Source organism: Giraffa tippelskirchi, chromosome 6 (assembly GCF_054371585.1).
Source record: "Giraffa tippelskirchi isolate mGirTip1 chromosome 6, T2T-mGirTip1v1.2.pri, whole genome shotgun sequence".
Classification (NCBI taxonomy): Eukaryota; Metazoa; Chordata; class Mammalia; order Artiodactyla; family Giraffidae; genus Giraffa; species Giraffa tippelskirchi.
In genome coordinates, this window is record NC_137280.1 from 89,786,996 (window position 1) to 89,813,786 (window position 26,791).

Consider the following 26,791-nt stretch of genomic DNA (forward strand, 5'->3'; position numbering starts at 1 on the left):
GGTTGCATTAACACATACAGATAATTACAGTTTTGTTGTTCAATTGCTAAGTGTGTCCAACTCTGCAGCCCCACGGACTGCAGCATGCCAGGCTTCTCTGTTCTTCTCTATCTCCCAGAGATAGTGCTCAAACTCATCCATTGAGTTGATGATGCCATCCAACCAACTCATCCTCTGCCACCCCTTCTCTTTTAGCCTTCAATCCTTCCAAGCATCAGGGTCTTTTCCAGTGGGTCAGCTCTTCGTATCCGGCCAAAGTATTGAGGCTGCAGCTTCAGAATCAGTCCTTCCAATGAATATTCAGGGTTGATTTCCTTTAGGACTGACTAGTTTGATCTCCTTGCAATCCAAGGGACTCAAGAGTCTTCTACAGCACCACAGTTTAAAAGCATCACTTCTTTGGCACTCAGCCTTCTTTATGGTCCAACTCTCACGTCTGTACCTAACTACTGGAAAAACCATAGCTTTGACTATACGGAGTTTTGTAGGCAAAGTCTCTGCTGTGGCTGTTGGTCCACCATTACCCAGAGGGCAAGGATCTTTGTTGCAATAGATGCAGGGCCAACAGCCCCAGAATTACTTAGAACTGTTGGTGAGTCTTCTGAAGTCTCACCACCTACTGGCTACCTTTTCCTGTCTCTTCTCTTTTCCTTTCTCTCTGAAATAACTGCTCTTTATGCAGTGTTCTTACCTGGGAAATCCCATGGACAAAGCAGCCTGGCAGGCCACAGTCCATTGGGTTGCACAACTTAGCCTCTAATCAAAAACAAGGTGTGTGCGTGCTTGCTTGCTCAGTCACTTCAGTCATGTCTGACTCTTTGAGACCTCAAGGACTGCAGCCCACCAGGCTCCTCTGTCCATGGGATTCTCCAGGCAAGATTAATAGAGTGGGTTGCCATGCCCTTCTCCAGGGGATCGTCCTGACTCAGAGATTGAACCCGCTGCTCCTGTGTCTGCTGCATTGCAGGCAGATTCTTTACTCCCTGAGCCACCATTGAGGGCTCCAAGGTAATAACTACCTTTTGGGCTCACCTCATTCACAGGGTACAATCATCCTCCTAGCCCCCGGTCCTCCCTTCAGCTCTAATGTTTGGGTAAAACCAACCTCAGTCACACCTTCACCCTAAACACAGATAGGTTCCAGCTCAGACATCAACCCAGGACCACTGGAAGGAGAGCTCCCTTCTCCTACTCCTGCTCCCAACTCAGAAACAGCCAACTCGGAGTCCTCCGAACAGAGAACCGACGCTTGACGGGGTCAACACCACCACACAGGGCACAGGAAAATCTCCCCAGCAAACAGCAGCTCAAAAAGCTGGAACCTCCAGGCTTTCTTATTCGAGTCAACTCCGCAGACTTCCGAGTTGACCGCAAGGAGGCCGATCCCGCCCATCCGGGCCGAACAGAGCCTTCGGCGAGTCTCCGCAATCCCGGGGAGCTCACTCACCATTGTGACGTGTTCTGGACCTTTCTGCATCCTTCCTTCGTCTCCAACGACCAGTGCTGGTCAGTGCAACGGACACAGAAGGGCTACCGTGAACACAGAAGGGTAGGGAACACACCACCTGGGACCCAGATAAGGATAAAGGAAGTCTTGGCGCTTGAGACGCGTCGCCCCGCCCACCTGCCTCAGAGGCCTCCCAGTTGGACAGATCCCAATACCCCGGGCCTTACGCCTAAGTGATGAGCTACGGAAGGTGGGATGGGACCTGCAAATTTCTGGCACTTTTGGTTTGCGACAGAACCATTTCCTGGCCTGGGATCGCCTCTGCTGTCTTCTGGAGTTCCTCCTGCAATGGGCTTCTTGATTCTTTTTCAAGGTAGAACAAGTACAGATGAGACAATGGCCCACACCGGAGCCGACTGGAGCAAGAAAGCCTTATGTCCTCCAGGGGTCAAGGCTTGATGTAAGCCTGTGTGATAACTCATGGAACTGTGCTTCTTAAGAAAAGCAGAGAACGTCCTTAGTGGTCCAGTGGTTAAGAGTCGTCCTGCCAATGCAGGTAACACAAGTTCAATTCCTAGCTCGGGAAGATCCCACAGGCCTCTGGGCCACTGAGCCGGAGGGTCACAACTACTGAGCCCCCTGAGCAACAAAAGAAGCCATTGCAATGAGGAGCCCAGACACCACGACTAGAGAAAGCCCGCATGCAGCAATGAAGACCAAGCAGGGTAAGAAAGAAAGAAAAGCAAAGCAGACCCTTAAATATAAACTCATCGGGTATAATAATACATTCCTACTGTATAGAACTTGGAAGGAAAGTTATGACCAACCTAGATAGCATATTAAAAAGCAGAGACATTACTCTGCCAACAAAGGTCTGTCTAGTCAAGGCTATGGTTTTTCCAGTAGTCATGTATGGATGTGAGAGTTGGACTATAAAGAAAGCTGAGCGCCGAAGAATTGATGCTTTTAAACTGTGGTGTTGGAGAAGACTCTTGAGAGTCCCTTGGACTGCAAGGAGATCCAACCAGTCCATCCTAAAGGACATCAGTCCTGGGTATTCATTGGAAGGACTGATGTTGAAGCTGAAATGGCAATACTTTGGCCACGTGATACGAAGAGCTGACTCATTTGAAAAAACTCTGATGCTGGGAAAGATTGAGGGCAGGAGGAGAAGGTGTCGACAGAGGATGAGATGGTTGAATGACATCACCAACTCAATGGACATAGTTTGGGTAAACTCTGGGAGTGTGATGGACAGGGAGGCCTGGTGTGCTGCAGTCCATGGGGTTGCAAAGAGTCGGACATGACTGAGCAACTGAACTGAACTGTATAGAACAGGGAACACTACTCAATACTCTGTAGTGACCTATATGCAAAAGGAATCTAAAAAACAGTGAATATAAGTTTATGTATAACTGATTCATATATAAGTTCATATATGAATATTCATTGAAGAAGGAAATGGCAACCCACTCCAGTATTCTTGCCTAGAAAATCCCATGGACGGAGGAGCCTGGTGGGTTGCTGTCCATGGGGTTGCACAGAGTTGGACACGACTGAAGTGACTTAGCATGCATGCATGCATTGGAGAAGGAAATGGCAACCCACTCCAGTATTCTTGCCTGGAAAATCCCAGGGACAGAGGAGCCTGGTGGGCTGCCGTCTGTGGGGTTGCACAAAGTCGGACAGGACTGAAGTGACTTAGCAGCAGCAGCAGCACCTGGATGTAGAAATACTTTTACATCAGGGCTTCCCTGGCCATCTAGTGTTTAAGATCCTCTGCTACCACTACACGGTTTGATCCCTGGTCGGGGAACCCAGGTCCCAAATGCCATGACATGGACAAGAACAAAAAAAATTTTTTTTACATCTTGCTAACCAATCTATAAGCATTTTATTGTCTTTTCTTGTATAATGGTTTTGGTTAAAATCTCCAGTACATTCTGCATTTCTGAGGTTGTTGATATTTCTCCCAGCAACCCTGATTTCAGCTTGTGATTCATTCAGTGCAGCATTTCACCCAGCTATGGTTTTTCCAGTAGTCATGTATGGTTGTGAGAGTTGGACCATAAAGAAGGCTGAGGGCCAATATATAGCCCTGTTGTACTCCTTTCCCAATTTTGAACCAGTCTGTTTTTGATGTCCGATTCTAACTGTTGCTGCTTGACCTGCATAACTTTTAATAATTAGAAAATTGAACATGAACTGTACATATCCATATTTTATCACTATGGGGAATCTTTACTGTTAATCAAAGAAAGCAGGACTTTTTATATTGCTGCCTTCCATCTTCTTACACAAGAATGCAGATCCTGAAGAAGTGTTTAAGATGTATTATGTGGTGGAAATACAAGTGATCAATAATGACATCTTTGTTGATTGAGGCACTTATCAAATAAAAGATATACACACACCCTAGCCTCTGTATTATGTCACATGACATTTTATACTTTCCTTCAATGCCCTTATTTGCATTTCATAAATCAAAGCTTTACCGTTTATTAACCGTCTCTCTTTTTCTACTAAATACAAGCACCAGAACTGCAAGAACTTATCTCCTGCCCAAATACACAAATCTTACAGTGCCTTGGGTTACTTATGTTGAATGGACTATGTTGACCCTAAAGTGTGTGCCAATGAGGGTTGTGACACCTTAGCATCAAAAGCATAGTTTCCAGCTTCCCTGCAGACTATAATATACATATATCAGTTCTGTTCAGTTCAGTCGCTCAGTCTTGTCCGACTCTTTGCGACCCCATGAATCACAGCATGCCAGGCCTCCCTGTCCATACAGAGAATATATGTTTCCTTTGTTGCAGGACAGAAACCAAGACAACTCTGTAAAGCAATTATCCTCCAATTAAAAAATAATAATCAAATTTGAGAAAAAGGAATCTCATTGCAGGAAGAGCTGCAGAACACCGTAGAGGTAAACTCAGGCTAGGAAACATGTCTTTCACCAAACAAAAGTGCCAAACAGGGACTGGTCCCAGCTGATCTCCATGAGATTGTCCCTCAAGCGTGAGAGGCGGGGCATTGGAATCTGTACAACCAGGAGGCCGCTGCGTCCGGTGGGCGGGGAAATACCCCCCTTCCACTCTCAAGGAACGGAATTGTTTTCTTCCTTGCACAGCGGCGGGTAGCCAGCATCCTGTTCCTTCCTCACCGGTCCTAGTCACTCTTACTCATCTTCAATCATCCTGTCATCTGATCTGATCGTTGGAGTCCTTGGGAGGGACTCAAATAATCCCAAGAAATCTGGAAATGGTGAATGTGCTGACCCGGGCTAGGGACGCCGGGCAAGGATTGATCCGAACCCGCCATTTTTTGACCCGGCACCGCGTAGTCACCTCCGGAATCTATGGATACGCCGGGTCTGGATTCCGCTCGTACCTCAGGCCCCTCTGGCTTACAGCGGGGTGGTAGTCCCGGCAGCCGGGACCCCGGGCATTTTTGTTTGTTCCGTCACTTCGCGCAGGAACTTCGGTCCCGGAGCCTCTCGGCGCGGCTCTGCCTCCGCAGCCCGTCTTCTCCCCCAGATTATGCGATGACCACTTGCATGGTTTTTGTGACTGCAGGTTTAGGTCGTGGGATTACCTGTCGGTTGAAAGGTCCCAGCCCCTCTTTTCTGCGCAGGGGCACCCGGTTTCCTCTGAGTTTTCCAAGTGTTCGGGAAGCTCCGTCTCAAATCGAGGACCTTTAGTCCTCGTTTGTTGCTCCTTGTAGGGCTAGCAATAAATTGTTAAATTTCCAGATCGCTCCCCCCAGTTTCACCTCTCCAATTCAAATAATCTATCAACTCTTCGTCTCTGCCCTGCATTTCAAACAAACTGAGTGTTTTATTAATAATTTATTCTGTTTGCACAGAGTCGTGAATGTCATTTTTCCTTGGGTCGGGGGTGGTCTGTGGATATTTCACCTGATTGGAAAGCCGACAGTAACCACTTGGAAGTGGGTGTATGAAATCCATTCTCTTCCGGATTTTGTTTTCTGGGAAGAGAAGTCATGTGGGAAATTGTTTTGTGAAGGGTATTTATTTTGGGGGCGCGCGCGGGGGTTGGGGGGTACTTTTCCAGACGGTCAATCTTGCCCGTCCCTGGGTTAGTCCCTTTCACAAGATTTCCTCACTTATTTAAGTATCTTTCCTCAATAGTGTAAGATGTACTCAATTAACAGAGCTTGAAAGAGCATATACAATAGTTGCTAAAAGGTAAGAGAGGTGAATTTCAGGGGGAAAAAAAAGTTTCCAGTGTTACATTTGAGTTGTGAGGAACTTTTGTTTCACTTATTTTCATTCCCTAAGTGATTATGGTGCGTTCTTTTGGACTCTTTAGTTCTTTCTGGTTGATTTCAAATGACATCCTAAGATTTAGAGTTGCAGACAAAATATTCAAGTATGACTACCTTGGGTGCATGCTCTCTTGAGTTGGAGTCTTTGCGACCCCATGGACTGTAGTCTGCTAGGCTCCTCTGTCCTTGGGATTTTCCAGGCAAGAATACTGAAGTGAGTTGCCATTTCCTCCTCCAGGGGATCTTCCCTACCCAGGGATCAAACCCATGTTTCCTGAATCTCCTGCATTGGCAGATGGATTCTTTATTACTGAGCCACCAGGGAAGTCACATTCAAATATGATTAATTGTGTAGTAAATAAATTTGCCTTGGAAATAATGATTGACATATTTTTTCATTAAAAAAGTTTATTCATATTTATTTTTGGCTGTGCTAGATCTTCATTGCTGCACGAGTGCTTTCTCTAGTTGTGGAGATCAAGGGCTAGTCACTGTGTAGCACAGGCTTCTTGTTGCAGTGGCTTCTCTTGTTGTGGAACATGAGCTCTAGGGCATGCAGGCTTCAGTAGTTGCAGATCTGGGGCACTAGAGCACGGGCTCCAGTAATTGTGGCACAGAGGCTTAGTTGCTCCCATGCATGTGGGATTTCCTAGATCAAGGATTAAACAGGTATCATCTGCATTGGCAGGTGGATTCTCATCCGCTGTGCCACAGGGAAGTCCAATATATTTTTTCTGAAAGAAATAGATACATGGGGTTTTCTGAATGAGAGAAGTGGCTTATAATTTTCCTCTTTCATTTCTACGAAAAACACTGAATTTGAATGATTTTCTCTAGTTGGTCAAACAAAATTTGTGTATTTACAATTTTCAGTAGTGGTTGAGAGCCCCTGTAGTGGGGAGCAGAGCCTGAGATCAGTGTCTTCAGGCTAAGGTCCCTTTTGAGCCTGTGAGGGGAAATACTTGAAGGTCCTCATATACTTGGAATCTCACAGTTTATTGCTTTGTCAGATTGACTTCTTTCAGGTAGCAATATACTGTTGAGTATACCTTCAAGTATAGTGACATGAGTATGAGCAAGCTTGGGAATTGGTGATGGACGGGGAAGCCTGGAGTGCTGCAGTCCATGGGATGGCAGAGTTGGACAGGACCAAGCGACTGGACTGAACTGATGGTTTTCAGCCCTTCCTTTCTGCCCCAGGCACACTAGTTTGATAGGGATAGGATAGGGTAGTTTTACAGGTAGTTGTAGGGGATTATAGATAGGAAGGGAAACCTAGGGAAATTTGGGGGACCACTGGAAGCTAATGATTGCTCAGAAAGCTATAATGTCATGAAAGGTTAGCAGGCTTGCTGAATTATAAAGCCATAAATAAAAATATGAGATATGCTCCAGGTCATGAAGTGAAAGAAAAAAAAATGAGGTCTGCATTCTGCTGGTCCAGTTCAGTAAGATAATGGTCCTTAGGACCAAGGACAGGAATCTAAGGGAAAGAAGACATTTCGAAGTTGGAGACCCTCATTATGTGGAAAGCTGAGGTGACTCAACATATTTTACCATCTGTTACCATCCTTCTGGTGATTTGAATAAGGGGTCAGACACTCTCTTGCCTTTTAGGAAGGGGAGGTAGTGATGATGTAAGCCTTATCTCTACTTGGAGAGGAACAAGCTGATTCTTTCCCTCTCTCTCACTTTCCTTTCCTTTTATTTAAAAACAAATTTAAAAAAAACACAATTTATTTGACTGCATCCGATCCTAGTTGTGGCCCTCAGGACTGTAGTTTCTTATGCAGGATGTTGTTTCTTTGTGACATGTGGATTCTAGTTGTGCTGTGCAGGCTTCAGTAGTTGGAGCTCCTGGGCTTAGTTGCTCCGTGGCAGATGGGATCTTAGTTTATCAACCAGGGATGGAACCCGCATCCTATGCATTGCAAAGGTGGATTCTTAACCACTGGACCTCCAGGGTCCCCCTGAGCCTCAGTAAGTCCAGACACCAGGTGATTGAGTCTAAAAGAAAGTAGAAGCAAAGAAAGAAGAATCTGAAGAGTCTGATTATGACATGGGCTTTGGCTTTTTTTGACTAAACCTCTTTAGTAACACATTCAATAAAAAGCTGAGCTGTTAAAAAAAAAAGCCTGTGGGTTCACATCTCAATCTTGTTGCCTTAATGGTCCAGGAGCGAGCGACAAGAATGAAGACAGGACACGAAATCTGGTGCAGTGGGTCAGGGGACCTGCAGCCGAGTCCACTTTGATTCCTAATTGCAGACTACAAGACTTTCTTTGACCTTATCTTTCCCAAGATACTACACTGACATAGTCCAGATCTCCTTGTTTTTACCCCAGGCCGTTCCCTTTTGGGCTAGTCTCGGGGACAATGAGCAAGTGCTAGGGAGCATTCATTCCTGGCGCCAACCTGGTGTTCCAAGGTCCATGCTTTCAAGATCCCAGTCATACTGCCTTCTGGGTCTGGCCTTGGGGTTTGTAACAAGGAGATTATTCTTAAAAGAAAACATGAAAGATAATCATTAGCACAGTTTCTCATATATGCTGTTTTTCCAGGTGCTATTTCTATGGAATTTCTCAAGGCTGTGAAAGTACATTATTAGGAATTCCCACTACACAATCTGAGTTTAGGCTGGGTTTGAGCCCAGCATGCAGGTTCGAGTCCCAGTGTGGGTTTAGGCAGGGTTCAAGTCCCTATGTGGGTTTACGTTGGGTGCCAGTCCCTGCATGTGGGTTTAAGGCCCAATCCGAGATACACAGTTTCAGTTTTCCTCTGAGTTTTCCAAATGTTTGGGGTGCAGAATCTCAAATTGAAGACCTTAGCCCCCCAGAGGAGTTCTTTGTAGGGCTGGCAGTAAATTATTAAAGTTCTAAATCACTCCCCTCTTTCCCAAAGTCAGTTTTGCCTCTCCAGTTCAAATGATCTGTTCTCTTTGGCACATTTCAAACAAACCAATACTCGGTATTTCAGTTGTTTATCCTATTTCCTCAGAGTTGTCCGTGGTATTTTTTCAGGGAGCCGGAGTGGGGAGCTGGGTGGTGGGGTGGGAGGGTCATCTCTGGGTATTTTATATGAGCGGAAGCTGACAGTAATCACTTGGAAGCAGGTTGTATCAAATCCTTTCAATTCCCGTTTTTTGTTTTTTTACTGGGAACAGATATCCTATAGGAAGTCTTTTCATGGAAGCTTTCTTTTGAAACTTTTCTGTCCCATCCCTAGGTTATGTGTGTGTGTTAGTCATTCAGTCGTGTCTGACTCTTTGCGACCCTATGGACTGTAGTCTGCCAGGCTCCTCTGTCCATGGGATTCTTCAGACAAGAACACTGGAGTGCATTGCCAATTCCTTCTCCTGGGAATCTTCTCAACCCAAGGATCGAAGTGGGGTCTCCCGCATTGCAGGCAGGTTCTTTACCATCTGAGCCACCAGGGAAGCCCTGTTATTTCCACGAGGATAAAGTAAATATAAAAGAACTCCAAAGATGTTAATCTGTTAATGCAAGTTTCTTTCTTCAGTGGTGTACAGTAGAGCTTAAAAGACCTATGGAATATTTCTGAAAAGTAAAGAGAGGTGAATTTCAGGAAAAATTCCAGTATTACATTCTATATGTTAAAATTTTTTCACTAGAATTCATTCTCTGAGCGTGGCAAGTTTTTGTGTCCTCTCCTCTACTTTTGGTGGCTTTCAAATAAAGTTCCAAGATTTAAACTTATAGAGGAGAAGTATTCAAGGATGATTATTTATGTAGTAAATTAAGTTGCCTTGGAAACAATTGACTGACATGTTTTACTGAAAAGGAATAGATATTTCAGGCTTTCTGGGTGTACTAATAGAAGTGGCTTATAATTTTTTTTTCTCTCATTAATACATAAACACTGGGTTTGGATGATATTGCTGAGTTGGTCAAACAGGGCTTGTGTATTTAATATGTCAATGGTGGTCAAGAGCACCTGTAATGGGGAGCAGAACCTGAGGTCAGTGTCTTCAGGCTTAGGCCCCCTTGGAGCCTGTGAGAGGAAGGACTTGAAGGCCCTATGTACTTGGAATCATACAGTGTTTAGCTTTGTCAGATTGACTTCTTTCATGCAGCAATACACATACGCTTTTGACCTTTCCTTCCTGTGTTTTCATAGCTTGATATTTCTTTTTTACTACTGAATAGATTTCAGCTTCTGGCCATACCACTGATTACTTGACTCTTGCAAGATATCTTGCTTGCATGTGTGCTTAATGGCTCAGTTATGTTCGACTCTTTGCGAACCCATGGACTACAGTCCACCAGTCTCCTCTGTCCATGGCGTTTCTCCAGGCAAGAATACTGAAGTGGGTTGCCATGTCCTCCTCCTGGGGATCTTCCCAACTGAGGGATCGAACCCAGGTGTCCTACATTGCAGGTGGGTTCTTCACCATCTGAGCCACCAGGGACGCAAAAGAATACTGGAATGGGTAGTAGCCTATCCCTTCTCCAGGGGATCTTCCTGACCCAGGAATCCAACTGGGGTCTCCTGTATTGCAGGAGGATTCTTTACCAGCTGAGCTACCAGGGAAGCCCAATATCTTTCTTACCTGTTAATTATTGCCAGTTGCAAATAAAGCCTGTACAGATACTTGTGTAAGATTTTTTTGTGAATGTAAGAGTTGACTTCATTTGGAGAAATAACAAGGAGTGAGATTGCTAGGTCTTAATATAAATACGTGAGAGTACATTTTGTTTTGAAAGAAAGCTCTTATCTTCCTTTGTTGGGGCACCAGATTCCATTCCCCCTGGCAGTGAATCTGGATTATCTTCACATCTATTTAGTGTTCTGAGTGGTTTGCATTTTAGTCATTAAATAAGCATGTAGTGATAGCTCACTTTTTTTTTTTTAATATTTGTTTTTTTGTTTGCCCTGGGTCTTAGTTGCAGCACACTGGTAGGAAATTTTAGTTGTGTCATGGCAACTCTTATTTGTGGCATGTGGCACTCTTTAGTTTTCTATTTGTTGCCCTTATTTTTTCACTTTTTTACCTTTTTTCTACCTTCTCCCAATTTAATTGAGCATTTTACCTAATGCTTCGTTTTTCTTCTTAGCCTTTCTCTTCTTAAAGAAGTTTTTAAGTGGTTGCCCTTGAGTTTTTAGTATACTTTTAGAACTAAACTTCATCTTCTGCAACTTAATACCTCTTCAGTGGTTGTACAGGTACCTCACACCACACTATTCTCAATTCCCTTCCTCTGTCCCTTTTGACATGGTATCAGTTATTTCACTTATCCACAAGGTTATCATTGTCATTATTGCTAATGTTATTTTAGACAAAGTCTCATCTGTTATAAAGAAGTATTAAAGACTTCTTCTAAAGACCTGGAGGACACTGGGACAGTGTGGCCAGCTGGGCTTTGCTAATTGTTTGAGTTCTACAGGTCACTTGACCTCTGATGGTAGGTGATAGGACTAGAAAAATGCTTCCAGTTCTTAATTGTGTGTTTTTTTCTTTTTTAACAATCTTTTAAAATTTATTTATTTATTTTATTTTTAGCTCAACTGGATCTTCCTTGCTGCATGGGCTTTTCTCCAGTTGTGATGAGTCAGGACTACTCTCTAGTTGTGGTATGTGGGCTTCTTATTGTAGTGGCTTCTCTTGTGGAGAATGGGCCTTAGGCACAGGGGCTTCAGCAGTTGTGGCACATGGGCTCAGGAATTGTGAATCCTGGGCTCTAGAGTACAGGCTTAGTAGTTGTGATGAAAGGGCTTAGTTACTCCTCAGCACGTGGGATCTTGCCGAAATAGGGATCAAACCCATTTCCTCTGCATCGGCAGGTGGATTTTTTGCCACTGAGCCACCAGGAAAGCCCATTCATTGTGTTTTTAATCATTGAAACCTCATGCAGTCTTGATTTTCAGCATCATGGGGTACTGTAAATTTTGGATCATCAGGAAGAAGATGAATGAATTTTTTTTCACAAGAAATGGATGTCCCTAAATTGGTATTTATAAAGCATTTCTGTCATTTTCCTACATTCTTTGGAATCTGTCATGATTCCATGATTGTGAGAGTTCCATGACTGTGATATAAGCAATAATATGACCACAGATACGATGTGTAAATAAATAATTTTTGTTTCTTCATGATGCTGTTACATTATTGAGGAAGTGTGGAAAGTAAGTTTACTTATGATCAAATCAAATAATAACTTTGTAAACAACGGAATTGTAGGTAACCTTACTATAAATGGATTCTGGGTATCTAGTTCTGTCAGTCTCATGCTTCTTACTGTGAACATATTTTGGGTGTTTTGGACTTATTGGTCTTTGGGGATGTGGCTGTGAACTTCACCTTGGAGGAGTGGGCTTTACTGGATTCCTCACAGAGGAAACTCTACAGAGATGTGAAGTGAGAAAACTTCAGGAACATGGTCTCAGTAGATAATGAAGTTCCCTCCATTGGTCAACTAGAGAACATCTGTTTCTTACCTGTCTGTATTGTTCAAAGATGTGGAATGTGGAAAGGGAAGACACTGTTAAAGAAATTTTGGGGACAAAAAGAATTCCCTGGCGGTTCAGTGCTTAGGTCTCAGTGCTTTCACTGCCATGATCTAGGTTCAGTTCCTGTCAGGGAACTAATGTCCTGCAAGCTGCAAAGTGTGGTGGGGAAAAAAAGAAAGAAAAAGAAACTGGTCAGTGTCAGAGTTCATCATGAACCTAAAATCCAATAATTATTCTATAATTTCTAATACTTTGGGATCTTTTTTCTGGGTCTGCATTTCAGAACATCATGACATTCAAAAGCAGTGCAAAATCCAGGGGAGGAAATTAAGATGAGCCATACTCATGATACAAATATCTCATGTAAGAATCCTGGTCTATTATGAGAATTTAAAAAATGCAAACAAAAGAAATAGCCCTGTCTGCAAATTTAGTTATTCTTTGAAAATATTTATGAAAAATATTTTCTTAAATGTGACATAAATTCAGTGTTTTCAGTGTAGTTCATTAGATATATAAACTCTACATTTCACATAACTTTTTAGTAGAAAGGTTGAAGTTCCATTGTTAAACATTCAGTTTATTCAACTTGTAACAATTCTCACAAGATAGAAAAGCTGACTATTTCTAAATGTCATAATAAATACAATAAATGTAAAATAATTAATAAAGAAATTATTAATGTTGTTCTCATGATTTATAGAAGTCCTATGATTGAGAGTCTCTCTGAAAGTAAAGATATTAGTTTGTGCAGAGAAGACTTCAACCTTATTCCAACTCTCAGTCTGAAGAAGAAAACTGCTGGCTTAAAACCATGGAAATGCAGTGCATGTGGAAAAACCTTCATGAATCATTCATCCCTTACTAGACACAAGAAATGTCACACTGAAGACAAACCAAGAGAGCATCTAAAGTACTGTGAGAAGGTATGTAAATGTAAAGAACGTGGGAAGGCATTCATTTCTCCCAGTGCTCTCAGTACCCATGAAAGGAGTCACACTGGAGAGAAACCCTATGAATGTTACCAATGTGGAAAAGTCTTTAGTATCAAAAATCCTTCCAACTACATCAAAGAACTCACACAAGGGAGAAACCTTACAAATGTAAAGAATGTGGGAAAGCCTTCATGTGGCAAATAAGTTTTCAAAAACACATGGTAACCTATACTGGAGGTTTACCTTATAAATGTCAGAAATGTGAGAAAGCATTCCTTTATCCCAGTTTTCTTCAAATACATGAAAGGAGTGACAGTGAAGAGAAACCCTATGAATGTAAACAATGTGGAAAAGCCTTTCCATATAAAAAAATCATTGCAAATACACGGAAGAACTCACAGAAGGGAGAAATCATATGAATGTTAAGAATGTGGGAAAGCCTTTCTATGTAAAACAACTTTTCAAAAACACATGGTAATGCACTCTGGAGATTTCTTTTATAAATGTCAGAAATGTGAGAAAGCATTCATTTCTCCCAGTTGTCTTAGAATGCATGAAAGTAGTCACAATGAAGAGAAACCCCATCAATGTAAACAGTGTGGAAAAACCTTTAAAAGTCCTAAAACTATCCAAATACATGAAAGAATTCACAGAGGTGAGAAATGCTATGAATGTAACCTGTGGTAAAATCTTCAATTATTTCAATGCCTTCCAATCACAGGAGAGACACCATATGTATGCAAAACATGTTCTAAAGTATTGAGTAGTGCCTGCTCGCTTCAAAACCATGAAAGAATCTACACTGGAGAAAAATCCTATAAGTGTAAAGAATGTGGGAAAGCGTTCACATTGAATATAACCCTACGGATACACATGGTAACACATACTGGAGATGGACCTTATAAATATAAAGAATGTGAGAAAGTATTCGTTAATCCCAGTTCTCTTAAAATGCATGAAAGGAGTAATACTGGAGAGAGATCGTATCAATGGCACCAATATGGTAAAACTTTAAGAACTCAAAATGTTTTCAGAGTTCATGAAAGAACTCACAGTAGAGAAAAACCCCACAAATGTAAAACATATGTGAAAAGCTTCACTTCCACTTATGTTCAAGCACATGAATTAATTCACACTGGACAGAAACCCTGTCAATGACAGGAATGTGGGAAATCCTTCATTTGTCTGTCAACATTCAAAGACAAATTAAGACTACACACTGGACAGAAATCATACAAAATGTGAAGAATGGGAAAGGCTTTTCTGATCTTAGTTGTGTATGAAAGTATTAAGGATTTACTAGTTAAAACCTTGTTTTTAGGGTTTCCCTAGTGGCTCAATGGTCAAGAATCTGCCTGCCAATTCAGGAGACACTGGTTTGATCACTGATCGGGGAAGATCCCACATGCCACAGGGGAACGAAGCCTATGCGCCGCAACTATTGAGCCTGTTGTGCTCTAGAGCCAGTGCTCTGCAACAAGAGAACAAACTGCAATAAGAAGCTTGCGCACCACAACTAGAGAGTAGCCCCCACTCGCCACAACTAGAGAAAAGCTTGCACAAGAACAAAGACCCAGTGAAAATACATAAATAATTAAAAAGAAAAAAACTTCAATTGGCTGATATCATTACATGTAAAAACTCCCATGGAAAGGAAGTATAAATGTAAGTAACAAGAAAAACTTGATGGAAATCTTGATGGAAATCCGTGTGTACTGTTCCATAAAACCTTCAATATAAGAGTTGTTATAAATATATTTTGGCTGTGCTATGTGTCATGTGAGATCTTAGTTCCCCAATCATGGATTGACACTGTGACCCTGCAGTGGAAGCTTGGAGTCTTAACACACCGATCTGCCAGAAAAGTCCCGAAAGAGTTGCCTCAAAAGGTTACAGGGACTAGGACTTGCCTGGTGGACCAGTGGTTAAGACTCTACCCTCCAATATGAGGGATACAGGTTTGATTTCTGGTTGGTGAACTAAGGTCCTACGTGACCCGGGGGGCAACTAAGCCCCTGTGCTGAGCTTGTGTGCTCTGGAGTCAGTGGGCCATAACTAGAGAGAAGCCCATGCACTGTAATGAAAGACCCCCTGTACCACTAGGAAGATCCCATATGTTGCAACTAATGCCTAACACAGCCAAATAAATAAATTTAAAAATAATGGTTTACAAGAACTTCCCTGGTGGTCCAGTGGTTAAAACTCCACAATGCAGAGGGCCTGAGCTTGATCCCTGGTCAGGGAAGTAGATACTACATGCCAAACCTCAAAAAAAAAAAAAAAAAGAGGTCCTGCATGCTACAGTGAAGATTGTGAGGACCACAACTAAGACACAGCTCAGTGACAAAAAAGTTTTATTAATATATTGTGATTGTAAAGATCTTTCTTCAACCATATCTTTGAATTGTAGATTTTCACTAATTTCAGAAGTAGATATTAATGTCAGTTATTGTTATTAATTCTCTGTTAATGGGCCACTGAGAAATGGCAGTTTGGTATTTGTAGGGATTTTCCTAGTAGTTTGTGTGGCAATTCCTGGATATTTATAAATACATATATTGTATCTTCTTATTGGGGAAAAAAATCCCTTTTGGTGGTGGTGCATGTAGGAGCCTTTCGTCATTTTCCATTCTATTAATCACTTGGAATAAATTTTATGTATGGCTAGGGTGTCAAAGAGTATACTGTTATGTAAATTATTATTTTTCCTATCTACTTTTTGTGTTTCCTTCTGACTGTTATTTGTTGAATAGATTATGGGACTTGTGACATTACAAATAATCTAGAGTTCAAGATATCTTGCTTGTGAGTAATATTAGAACTAAACTTTCCAGAACCCATCCCATTTGTAGTTCCATATCGGCAGTCACTGATAGCTTATGTGTGTGATTTAAAACCAAATGCATTGAAGACATTCTTCAGATATTAGAGCTCCCACACTGGGAGAGAGACAGATACATAAGGGCTTCAAGGACGCCATCTTGCAGCTTATTTTCCAGATTCTGTGTCCCTGTAGTCAAGGATAGCCACAACACCAGCAAGCAATGTTTGATTTCCATTTATATAGAAGTGTGGTTTCCCCTGATGTCTTCACACCTTTCACATCAAAGATCCAGCAGAGGTTGAATTTCTTCTGTAAGGCAACTTATGTCTGCTATGACAGTATTTCAGTGTTTTATGGTAGGGAATATTCTCTGATTCCACCCTTCTCTGGATTATATCTTTGTTTCTCTCCTATGTCACTTTGTTTCTCTAGGGCATTGTGAAATGCCATCCTTGACCCACTGTTTCCATGTGGGAAGAAGCACCTTCCTTCTGTTAGGAAGGGTGTGGGTGCTTCCTATTACTTGTAACTGAACATAATTCTTCAATGTGTTTTTATCATATTTTATTTTCTATGTCTAAAACTGATTTTTTGTGAAACAGTTGTTTATGTACTCATTTCAAATACATACCAACCGTTTTTGAAGCATTTGTTAGCTAACACGTGTTGTTTTCCATTTCCTCAAAGAATGTATTAAAGTGCCCATCTTATTTATGAATATCCTGAAAAACCTTGCAGTTTTCTTCCTTTAATCCTTGTTCAGTATCAATCAATTTTATCCCATAAATAGGAGGTCAGCTACATTATCCTTAGGCCATTTTCTTATTTTCAATCACAGTTTTTTGTCAAAAAAAGTAATTTGTTATTCATCATGGGTATTTTCAGTGCCATATTACTAGTGACCCATAAGATACACCTCTAGTCAAAGACTGTGATAAAATGAATTCCATTAAGAATGATTACATGATTGTCTGTGTGGTTCTCACTCCATTGAGTCCTCACAGATCAGCAGCTGCACTCTTAAACAGCCTCAGATGCTTCCCCTCTGTCCCAAACAATTATTGCCCCAATGTGGGGAATCTGACCCCTGCTTCAGTTCCCCCACCCTTACAGAATTAACTTATAGTAGTTTTTATTTCTAAAATTAGTAGAAGTTCACCATTCCAAGATACACTTGAGGAAAGATCCTTAGTAAATACAACATAAACAACATAAGTTTTAAAACAACTTTTTCATGTTGAAGATCTTCTGGAACATGAGGCATGGATTACTTTCTATCAACTTATCTCATTGTGGGATTTTCCTGGTGGTCAAGTGGCTAAGACTCCACATTCTCAATCCAGGGGAACTGGTTTCCATCCCTGTTTAGGGAACTTCATCTCACATCCCTCAACTAAATGTTCCCATTTGGCAACTAAAACAACTAAAACTTCATCCAGCATGCCCCAACAAAGGTCAAAAATGCCCTGTGCCACAACTAAGACTCGACTCAGCCAAATAAATCTTTTTTAAACACTTCTTTTTTGCAATATTTATTCATTTATTTTATTTGGTTGGTCTTAGTGGCAGCACACTTCCTTGCAGCATGCAGGATCTTTCATTGTGACCTTTAGGCTTCTCTCGGGTTGTGGTGTGAGGGGTTAGTTCCCCCATGAGGAATTGTATCCTTGTCCCCTGCTTGTGGATTCTTAACCCATGAGGCACCTGGGAAGTCCCTAAGTAATTTTTTTTTTAGTTGACTATTGTGATGATTGCATGTACCTACAAATATTTGAAATCTATAAAATGTACACTTAATGGATGCCTTCTACAATATGTGTAATACATCTCAATAAAGCTGTTCAAATAAACCAATGCATGAAGTGTTTTTACAATGGAAAAGGGTTTTGCAGTGAAGTCTCTTGGGAACCAAAAAGAGTTTCCAGATTACTTAATACATACGTCACTTAGTTGCCATCATTTTTTTGTATGTGGTCAGAATGCTTAAGATCCACTCTTTTAGGACATTTCAATTGTACAATACAGTACAGGTATATCAGATCATCATTATGCTGTAATCTTTAAATGCAGTTTTATTAGTCAATGGTTGTTCTGCAGTTGCTAAGTCATGCCCAACTCGTTGTGACCTCATGGACTGCATCATGTCAGGCTTCCCTGTCCTTCACTATCTATGGGAGTTTCCTCAAATTCATGTCCATTGAGTCGGTGATGCTATCTAACCATCTCATCCTCTGCTGCCCCCTTCTCCTTTTGCCTTCAGTCTTTCTCAGCATCAGGATCTTTTCCAATGAATCAACTAGGTATACTTCAATAAAGCTATGCCCATGGAGTGGGACAAGTTTTCAGATGCATTCCTATCTTACGTACAATTTATTGTTTTTCATTTATCAGTGGAAATAGGAGTACAATTGTCATATATATGTGTGTGTGTATATATATGTATATATATATACATATACGTACATATATACATATATATACATACATATATATACACACACACACACATATATATATTAGCTGTTGACATTGCAAGGTTTTCTAGCCACAGGGAACATTGATCTAAAATTTCCCACATGCCAGGCTCTCAAAGCCAGATGATCCTCTGCTCCCTCTGTACAGCCACCATGGCCACTATACAGCAGCAGGTACACATGAAACAATGAAATTAGGACACTCCTTAACATCATACACAAAAATAAACTCAAAATGGATTATACACTTTCAAGTAAGGCTGGACACTATAAACTCTTTGAGGAAAACATAGACGGGACACTCTTTGTCATAAATCATAGCAATCTGTTCTTTGGTCCACCTCCTAAAGTAATGAAAATAAAACCAAAAAGTGGGATCTAATTAATCTTAAAAGTTTTTGCACAGCAAAGGAGACCATAAACAAAACAACAACAACAACAACAACAACTATCCTCAGAATAGGAGAAAATATTTGCAAATGAAGCAATCACATGGAATTAATCTCCAAAATATATGAACAGCAAATGCAACTTAATATAAAAAAATCAGAAAAAAATCAAAATATGTGAAGATCTAAATAGAGATTTCTACAACAAAAGACATACAGATGGCCGAAAGCACAAGAAAAGATGTACAGCATTACTAATTGTTAAAGAAATGCAAATCAAAACTACAAGGTGATAGCACCTCACACTGGTCAGAATGGCCATCATCAAAAGATTTACAAACAATAAATGCTAGAGAGGGTGTGGAGAAAAGGGAACCCTCCTACACTGTTGTTTAGAATGTAAATTGGTACAGCCACTATGGAGAACACTATGGAAGGTCCTTAAACTAAAACAGAGTGCCTGAAGAACTATGGACAGAGGTTTGTGACATTGTACAAGAGGCAGTGATTAAGACCATCCCCAAGAAAAAGCACAAAAAGGCAAAACAGTTGTTTGAGGAGGCCTTATAAACAGCTGAGAAAAGTAGAGAAGCTAAAGGCAAAGGAGAAAAGGAAAGATATCCCCATTTGAATGCAGAGTTCCAAAGAATAGCAAGGAGAGATAAGAAAGCCTTCCTCAGTGATCAATGCAAAGAAATAGAGGAAAACAATAGAATGGGAAAGACAAAAGATCTCTTCAAGAAAATTAGAGATACCAAGGGAACATTTCATGCAAGAATGGGCACAATAAAGGACAGAAATGGTATGGACCTAACACAAGCAGAAAATATTAAGAGTTATCATAAGACCCAGCAAACCCACTCCTAGGCATATAGCTGGAGAAAATCATAATTTGAAAACACACCTGCATCCCAATGTTCATTGGAGCAGTATTTTCAATAGCCAGGACATGTAAACAACTTAAATGTTCATCAACAGAGGGATGGATAAAGAAGGTATGGTATACATATGTAATGGAATATCAGCCATTAAAAAAAAGAATATAATGCCATTCGCAGCCACATGGATGGACCATGAGATTGTGCTGAGTGGAGTGGGTCAGACAGAGAAGGATGGATGTTGTGTGATGTAACTTATATGTAGAGTATAAAAAGGGGGTGCAAGTGAACTTGTTTGCAGCACAGATGTAGAGTCAGGGCTGTGGAGAGCAAATGTATGGTTAATAGGGGGTAAGGACAGAGGGATAAATTAGGAGACTGGGATGACATGTACACACTACTAAATGTGGAATATATAACTGATGGGGACCTCTTATGTAGCCAAGGGAATTCTACCCTGTACTCTGTAATGGCCTATATGGGAGGGGAATCTAAGAAAAGAGTGTGTGTATGTATTTGTGTGGCTGATTCACTTGCTGTACACTTGAGGCTAGCACAGCATTGTAGATCAGCTATGCTCCAATAATAATTATAAATAAATAAAATTTCCTTCCAGTGTAAAACGTACACCTGAGAAATTAAAGCATACACCTCACAGCCTGTGGTTTGACTGAGTTGAGGTTTGTCCTAGCACCCACACAGGGCTGAGTGATTCAGATCTCCTACCAGAGCCAAGTGATCTGGAATTTTTTAGGATAAGTACCTCAGGAGTGAGGATGGTGATGGGATGGATGGAAGGCTCAGGTCTGTCAAGGGCCAAAGATGAAAATGTAGTCAGCCCCTTTAGCGTAGATGGTGAATTCATGTTTAAGTGTCTGTTTCTCTTTTCTTTCTTTCTGGTTATGCTTGGTCTTCGTTGCTGTGCACCCGAGCTTTCTCTAGTCGCTGTTAAGTGGGCTTCTCATTGCAGGGGCTTCTTTTATTGCCGAGTGTGAGCTCAGTAGCTGTGGCCCACTGGCTCAGCTGCCCAGTGGCATATGCGATCTTCCTGGACCAAGGATCAAATCTGTGTTACTTGAATTGGTAGACTGGTTCTTAACCACTGGACCACCAAGGACATCCTCTGCTTTTCTTGAGAAGAACCACAGTTCCATGAGCGGCCATAGAGCCTTCCACCAAGCTCTTGACCCATTGAGGACCTCCATAAGACCCTCTTGTGCCAGTAGGCTCTGGTGTGGGCCATAGTCTAACCTGTACTTGCTCCGCCTTGAAACAGAATCAGGAATCCCAGGGCAGGAGGAACAGGTGAAGACAGCACAGGCAATCCCAGGCAAGGAAATATTTCTGTCACAAACCAAAGGTGCCTGGAGGTGGCAGGTCCCATTCCACCTTCCCTAGGTCATTCTCAGGCATGAGGGGCGGGGCATTGAGATCTGCCCAACCAGGAGGCCGCTGAAGCACGTGGGTGGGACCACGCGTCTTCTGCACATGGTTGTCCTTTCTTCGTCCCTTAGACGTTCGGGAGGAGGCGTGTAGCCTATGCTTCGGGGTTCATGGTAGCCCTTCATTATCTTCTTGTTGCACTCGTATATGCACTGGTCGTTGGAATCCAGGGAAGGACATAGAAAGATCCAGAACACTTCACAATGGGGAGTGTGCTGCCCGGGTTTGCGGGGACTCACCAAAGGTCTGGTGGGGACCGGCCTTAACTGGCCTCCTCGCGGTCAACTCGGAAGTCTCCTGACTACAGTGCTCTCCCGGCACTGCGCAGACCTCAGTACCCTATGGTTGGTAGCGTTGGTGTGTGGCTGGCAGCGAGGACCCAAAGTGCATGGTCAGGTCCCTGTGGGTGGCGTCTTCGGCCTGACTTGGAGCCTCTCTGGGCAGCTGTGCACCCTCAGCCCTGTGCCTCTTCCAGAGTGTTCCTTGACCACATGGAGGGTCATCAGGGGACCATTCTGTTTACTATAATAGTGGGACAAACCTTAATGTCCCTTGTTTTTTAGTTTGAAAGGTTTTCTTTTTTTTAATATAGGTTGCAGTTTTATATCCATTTTCTGTTTAAAGAATCTGATTTTTAATTTGCTATTGCTGATTTATTGCAAAGGATATTTTGAAGAATACAAATGAACAGATGGAAGAGATGTGTAGGGCAAGGTTTGGCACAGAAGAGGCACAGAACTTCCATGTCCTCTCCAGGCGTGCCACAGTCCCAGCACCACCACGTGTTCACCAATGTGGAAGCCCACCAAATCTTTTGGTTTTAGAGGCTTTTGTCCCTTTATCTTTTTTTTTTTTTTTAATTGAAAAATGAACTTGAAAGTTGTTTGGCCATGTCGGACTCTTTACAACCCCATGAACTGTAGCCTGCCAGGTTCCTCTGTCTGTGGAATTATCCAGGCAGGAATACTGGAGTGGGTAGCCATTCCCTTCTCTAGAGGATCTTCCCGACCCAGGAATGGAAACCACGTCTCCTGCATTGACAGGCAGATTTTTTACCGCCGGTCAGCTGGGAAACACATTTTATACATAGTAGTGTGTGTATGTTAATCCCAACCTCCTAATTTATCCCTTCCCACACCCCCTTCTTTCTAGAGAAGGAAATGGCAACCCACTCTAGTATACTTGCCTGGAGAATCCCATGGACAGAGGAGCTGGGCAGGCTACAGTCCATAGGGTCACAAAGAGTCGGACACCAATGAGCGACAAACACACAACACCTGCCCCGCCCCAAAGGACCAGAACTTGCAGTTTTTACATAGTTTAAATTCCCAAGGGAGGAAAGTATCTCAGACTCCCTTCTCCATGTATTCCCCTGCTTCTCTGCTCTTAACTCCAGCCACGCTCAGCTAACCAGTTTTAATTACTACTTTTAGTGTTTCTTTATAAACAATCCAATGCAAAATGCCTATTTTTCTTGCACTTTTTTGTTCTTGAGATATTACTTGGGATCCACATACTGGATGCTTCACTAGTGAAAGTTAAGCCTCACCTCTCCTTTTCCACCAGGGCGTCTTACTTGGACAGGCTGATAAGAAAGCCTGGAGGCTCCTCCTCTTTGAGCTGCTGTTTGCTGGGGAGGTTTTCCTGTGCCCTGTGCTGCCCTGTGTGGCATTGCTGACTCCACCAAGCATTGGTTGTCAGTTTGGAGGTCTCAGAGTTAGCAGTTTCTGAATTGGCGAACAGGAGTTTCCTCTCTAGTTGGAGGACACTGAGTTGGGAGCAGGAATATGAGAACAGGGCTCTCCTTCCAATGGTCCTAGGTTGATGTCTGAGCTGGAACTTGTGTTTAGAGTGAAGGTGTGACTGAGCTTGGGTTTACCCAGACATTAGACCTGGAGGGAGGACCAGGGGCTAGGAGAATGAGTGTACCTGTGAAGGAGGTGAGCCCAAAAGATAGTCACTCCTTGGTTGTTGTTTAGATGCTAAGTCATGTCTCATCTTTTGTGACCCCATGGACTGTAGCCTGCCAGGCTCCTTTTGTCCATGGGATTTCACAGGCAAGAATACTGCATAGAGAGCAGTTATTTCAGAGAGAAACGAAAAGAAAAGAGACAGGAATAAAGGCAGCCAAGAGGTGGTGAGATTCCAGAAGACTCATCGAAAGTTTTAAGTCACTCTGGGGCTGTTGGCCCTGCATCTATTGCAACAGTGACCCTTATCCTCTTGGTAGTGGTGGACCAACACCCACAGTCTCAGTTGGTGCAGCAAAGGAGTTGGTTCAGATCCAACTTAAGTTCTGATTTCTTAAGCTCCATAAAGCTATCAGTGTCATGGAGGAAGCCTCTAACCCTGTGGGCCATGATGGGAAGCTCTCTGGAAGAAGGCCTGAAGTTGTCCATAGCCTTCTGATGCAAGGCACTGCCCTGGGTCTCACATTTATATGCCAGTAGAGCTGTAATTATCTCTATGTGTTTATGGAACCAAACTTGGGTCCACTTGCTGTTGGGCAGTAAAGCCAGCCTAGTAACACCAGGATGTGGTGAAGGATAAAGTGTAGTGTTTATTGCAGGGCATCAAGCCAGGCATCCAGATAGCTAGAACTTAATAGCCCTGAACTCTCTGGAAGATTCTGAAAAAGGTTTTTAAAGACAGGATGAGGGAGGAGGTTGTGGATATGTGGTCAGCTTGTGGACATTCTTCTGATTGTTTGGTGGTGAGGTAATCTGGAGTTAACATCATCAGACTTATAGTTCCAACCAGTCTGGGGTCTGCCTGATTGTGGGCAGCATAAAGTTAACTTCTTTTAAAATTTTATTTGTTTATTTATTTTTCTTTTCTTTTCTTTTTTTTGGCTGTGCTAGGTCTTCGTCGCCACACAGGCTTTTCTTTAGTTGTGGTGAGTGGGGTCTTCTTATTGCGGTGGCTTCTCTTGTTCTGGAGCAGGGGCTCTAGGGTGCAGGACCCATGAATGTGGGCTCAGTAGTTGTGGTTTCCAGGCTCTAGAGCACAGGATCAGTAGTTGTGGCACATGGGCTTAGTTGCTCAGAGGCACGTGGGATCTTCCCGGATCAGAGATTGAACCGGTGTCTCCTGCATTGGCAGGTGGATTCTTTACCACTGAGCCAACCAGGAAGCCCCTAGAGTTAACTTCTTCCATTATTATTTATTATTCCATAGAATGTATTCCATATATTACTTTGTCTTGCTTGACTGTTTTTCTTTTTGCATTTTCTCTTGTCTCTGATTAAATTTACTCTATTATGAAGAAGGCTTAGAAGGCTAAGTTTTTCTACAGACGAGAGGCAGGTGTCTTGTTCCCAGAAGGGCCAATAGCGTCTTGCTCAGTTATTCATATTCTGGGTTCTCTAGAAAATAGAGTCCTCCCATAAGCTCTGATCGTATGACCCTCCACTGAGGTGCCTGTTACAGGCCTGGTCCTGGAAACACCAGCTCAGCTCAGCTGCTCACACTTACTTGTGGTATGATGGAGCCAAACCTTGTCTGTCTGGCTTATACCTCCCTTGGAGAGAGGACATTTCTTTCTTTGGCCCTTTGAAAGATCCTGTGGTGCTGGAGGAGTCACCCTTCTCCAACACCTTGGTTCCCTGGGTGGTTGCTGGGGATGAACTGAGTGCACAGCTCAGGGAAGTGCCTAGACTAAGGATGACAGCGCACCTTGGTGCCTGATAGAGGTCATTGGAGACTTGCTGCCCTTTATCCCTGAATTGGGACAGCCTTGATGGAGAACCAAACTCAGTGGTCGCCACAGCTAACTAAACATCAGGCAGTCATCAGGGGTAAATTGTACAGATCTTTCTTCATTTTTTCCCCACCAGGCTTCAGCAATACGTGAACCGTGAACTTCCAGATGTTCAAGCTGGTTTTAGAAAAGGCAGAGGAACCAGAGATCAAATTGCCAACATCCGCTGGATCATCGAAAAAGCAAGAGAGTTCCAGAAAAACATCTATTTCTGCTTTATTGACTATGCCAAAGCCTTTGACTGTGTGGATCACAATAAACTGTGGAAAATCTGAAAGAGATGGGAATATCAGACCATCTGACCTGTCTTTTGAGAAATCTGTATGCGGGTCAGGAAGCAACAGTTAGAACTGGACATGGAACAACAGACTGGTTCCAAATAGGAAAAGGAGTACATCAAGGCTGTATATTGTCACTCTGCTTATTTAACTTATATGCAGAGTACATCATGAGAAACGCTGGGCTGGAAGAAACACAAGCTGGAATCAAGATTGCCAGGAGAAATATCAATAACCTCAGATATGCGGATGACACCACCCTTATGGCAGAAAGTGAAGAAGAACTAAAGAGCCTCTTGATGAAAGTGAAAGAGAAGAGTGAAAAAGTTGGCTTAAAGCTCAACGTTCAGAAAACTAAGATCATGGCATCTGGTCCCATCACTTCATGGGAAATATATGGGGAAACAGTGGAAACAGTGGAAACAGTGTCAGACTTTATTTTTTGGGGCTCCAAAATCACTACTGATGGTGATTGCAGCCATGAAATTAAAAGACGCTTACTCCTTGGAAGGAAGGATATGGCCAACCCAGATAGCATATTTAAAAGCAGAGACATTACTTTGCCAACAAAAGTCCATCTAGTCAAGGCTATGGTTTTTCCAGTGGTCATGTATGGATGTGAGAGTTGGACGGTGAAGAAAGCTGAGCGCCGCAGAATTGATGCTTTTGAACTGTAGTGTTGGAGAAGACTCTTGAGAGTCCCTTGGACTGCAAGGAGATCCAATCAATCCATCCTAAACGAGATCAGTCCTGGTTGTTCATTGGAAGGACTGATGCTGAAGCTGAAACTCCAATACTTTGGCCACCTCATGCGAAGAGTTGACTCATTGGAAAAGACCCTAATGCTGGGTAGGATTGGGGGCAGGAGGAGAAGGGGACGACAGAGGATGAGATGGTTGGATGGCATCACTGACTCGATGGACATGGGTTTGGGTAGACTCCGGGAGTTGGTGATGGACAGAGAGGCCTGGCGTGCTGCAATTCATGGGGTCGCAAAGAGTTGGACACGACTGAGCCACTGAACTGAACTGAATGTACTTAAGTTTCTTTTCTTTTCTTTTTTTTTTTTTTTGCGGCTGCACCACACAACTTGCAGGATCTTAATTCCCTGACCAGTGATTGAACCTGGGGCCAGGGCAGTGAAAGCACTGAGTCCTAACCACTGGAACACCAGGGAACTCCAGACTCAGCTTTTACATCACTTTTAGGTTAAGAGAAAAATTGATCAGAAATTATAGAGTTCTCACATAACTCAGGATTCACTTTAAAAAAATCGTGTGTGACAATTGTTGAACCAATATTGATGCATTAAAGTCTATAGATTACTTTAGCATGGGCTTTTTGTATTGTATTGCATAATGTATGTTTAATGTCTGGGTTTGGCAAATACTTCTGTCCATTGTTTTTGCACATGTTGTGTACTTTTGGGGCTTCCCTGGTAGCTTAGCTGGTAAAGAATCGTCTTGCAATGTGGATAGGCTACCCACTCCAATATTCTTGGGCTTCTCTGATGGCTCAGATGGTAAAGAATCTGCCTGCAATCGAACCCAGAGACCTGGGTTCGATCCCTGGGTTGGGAAGATCCCCTGGAGGAGGGCATGGCAA

General features: G+C 42.5%; 1 long non-coding RNA gene across 1 annotated transcript; it reads left to right on the forward strand.

The window, feature by feature from the left end:
* Positions 1–1,498: 1,498 nt before the first annotated feature.
* LOC145511404 (uncharacterized) lies at positions 1,499–26,516 on the forward strand. The gene is made up of 3 exons (XR_014057833.1): positions 1,499–2,172; positions 11,259–11,329; positions 24,985–26,516. It is a non-coding gene; the product is annotated as an uncharacterized LOC145511404 (long non-coding RNA).
* The last annotated feature ends 275 nt before the right edge of the window (positions 26,517–26,791 follow it).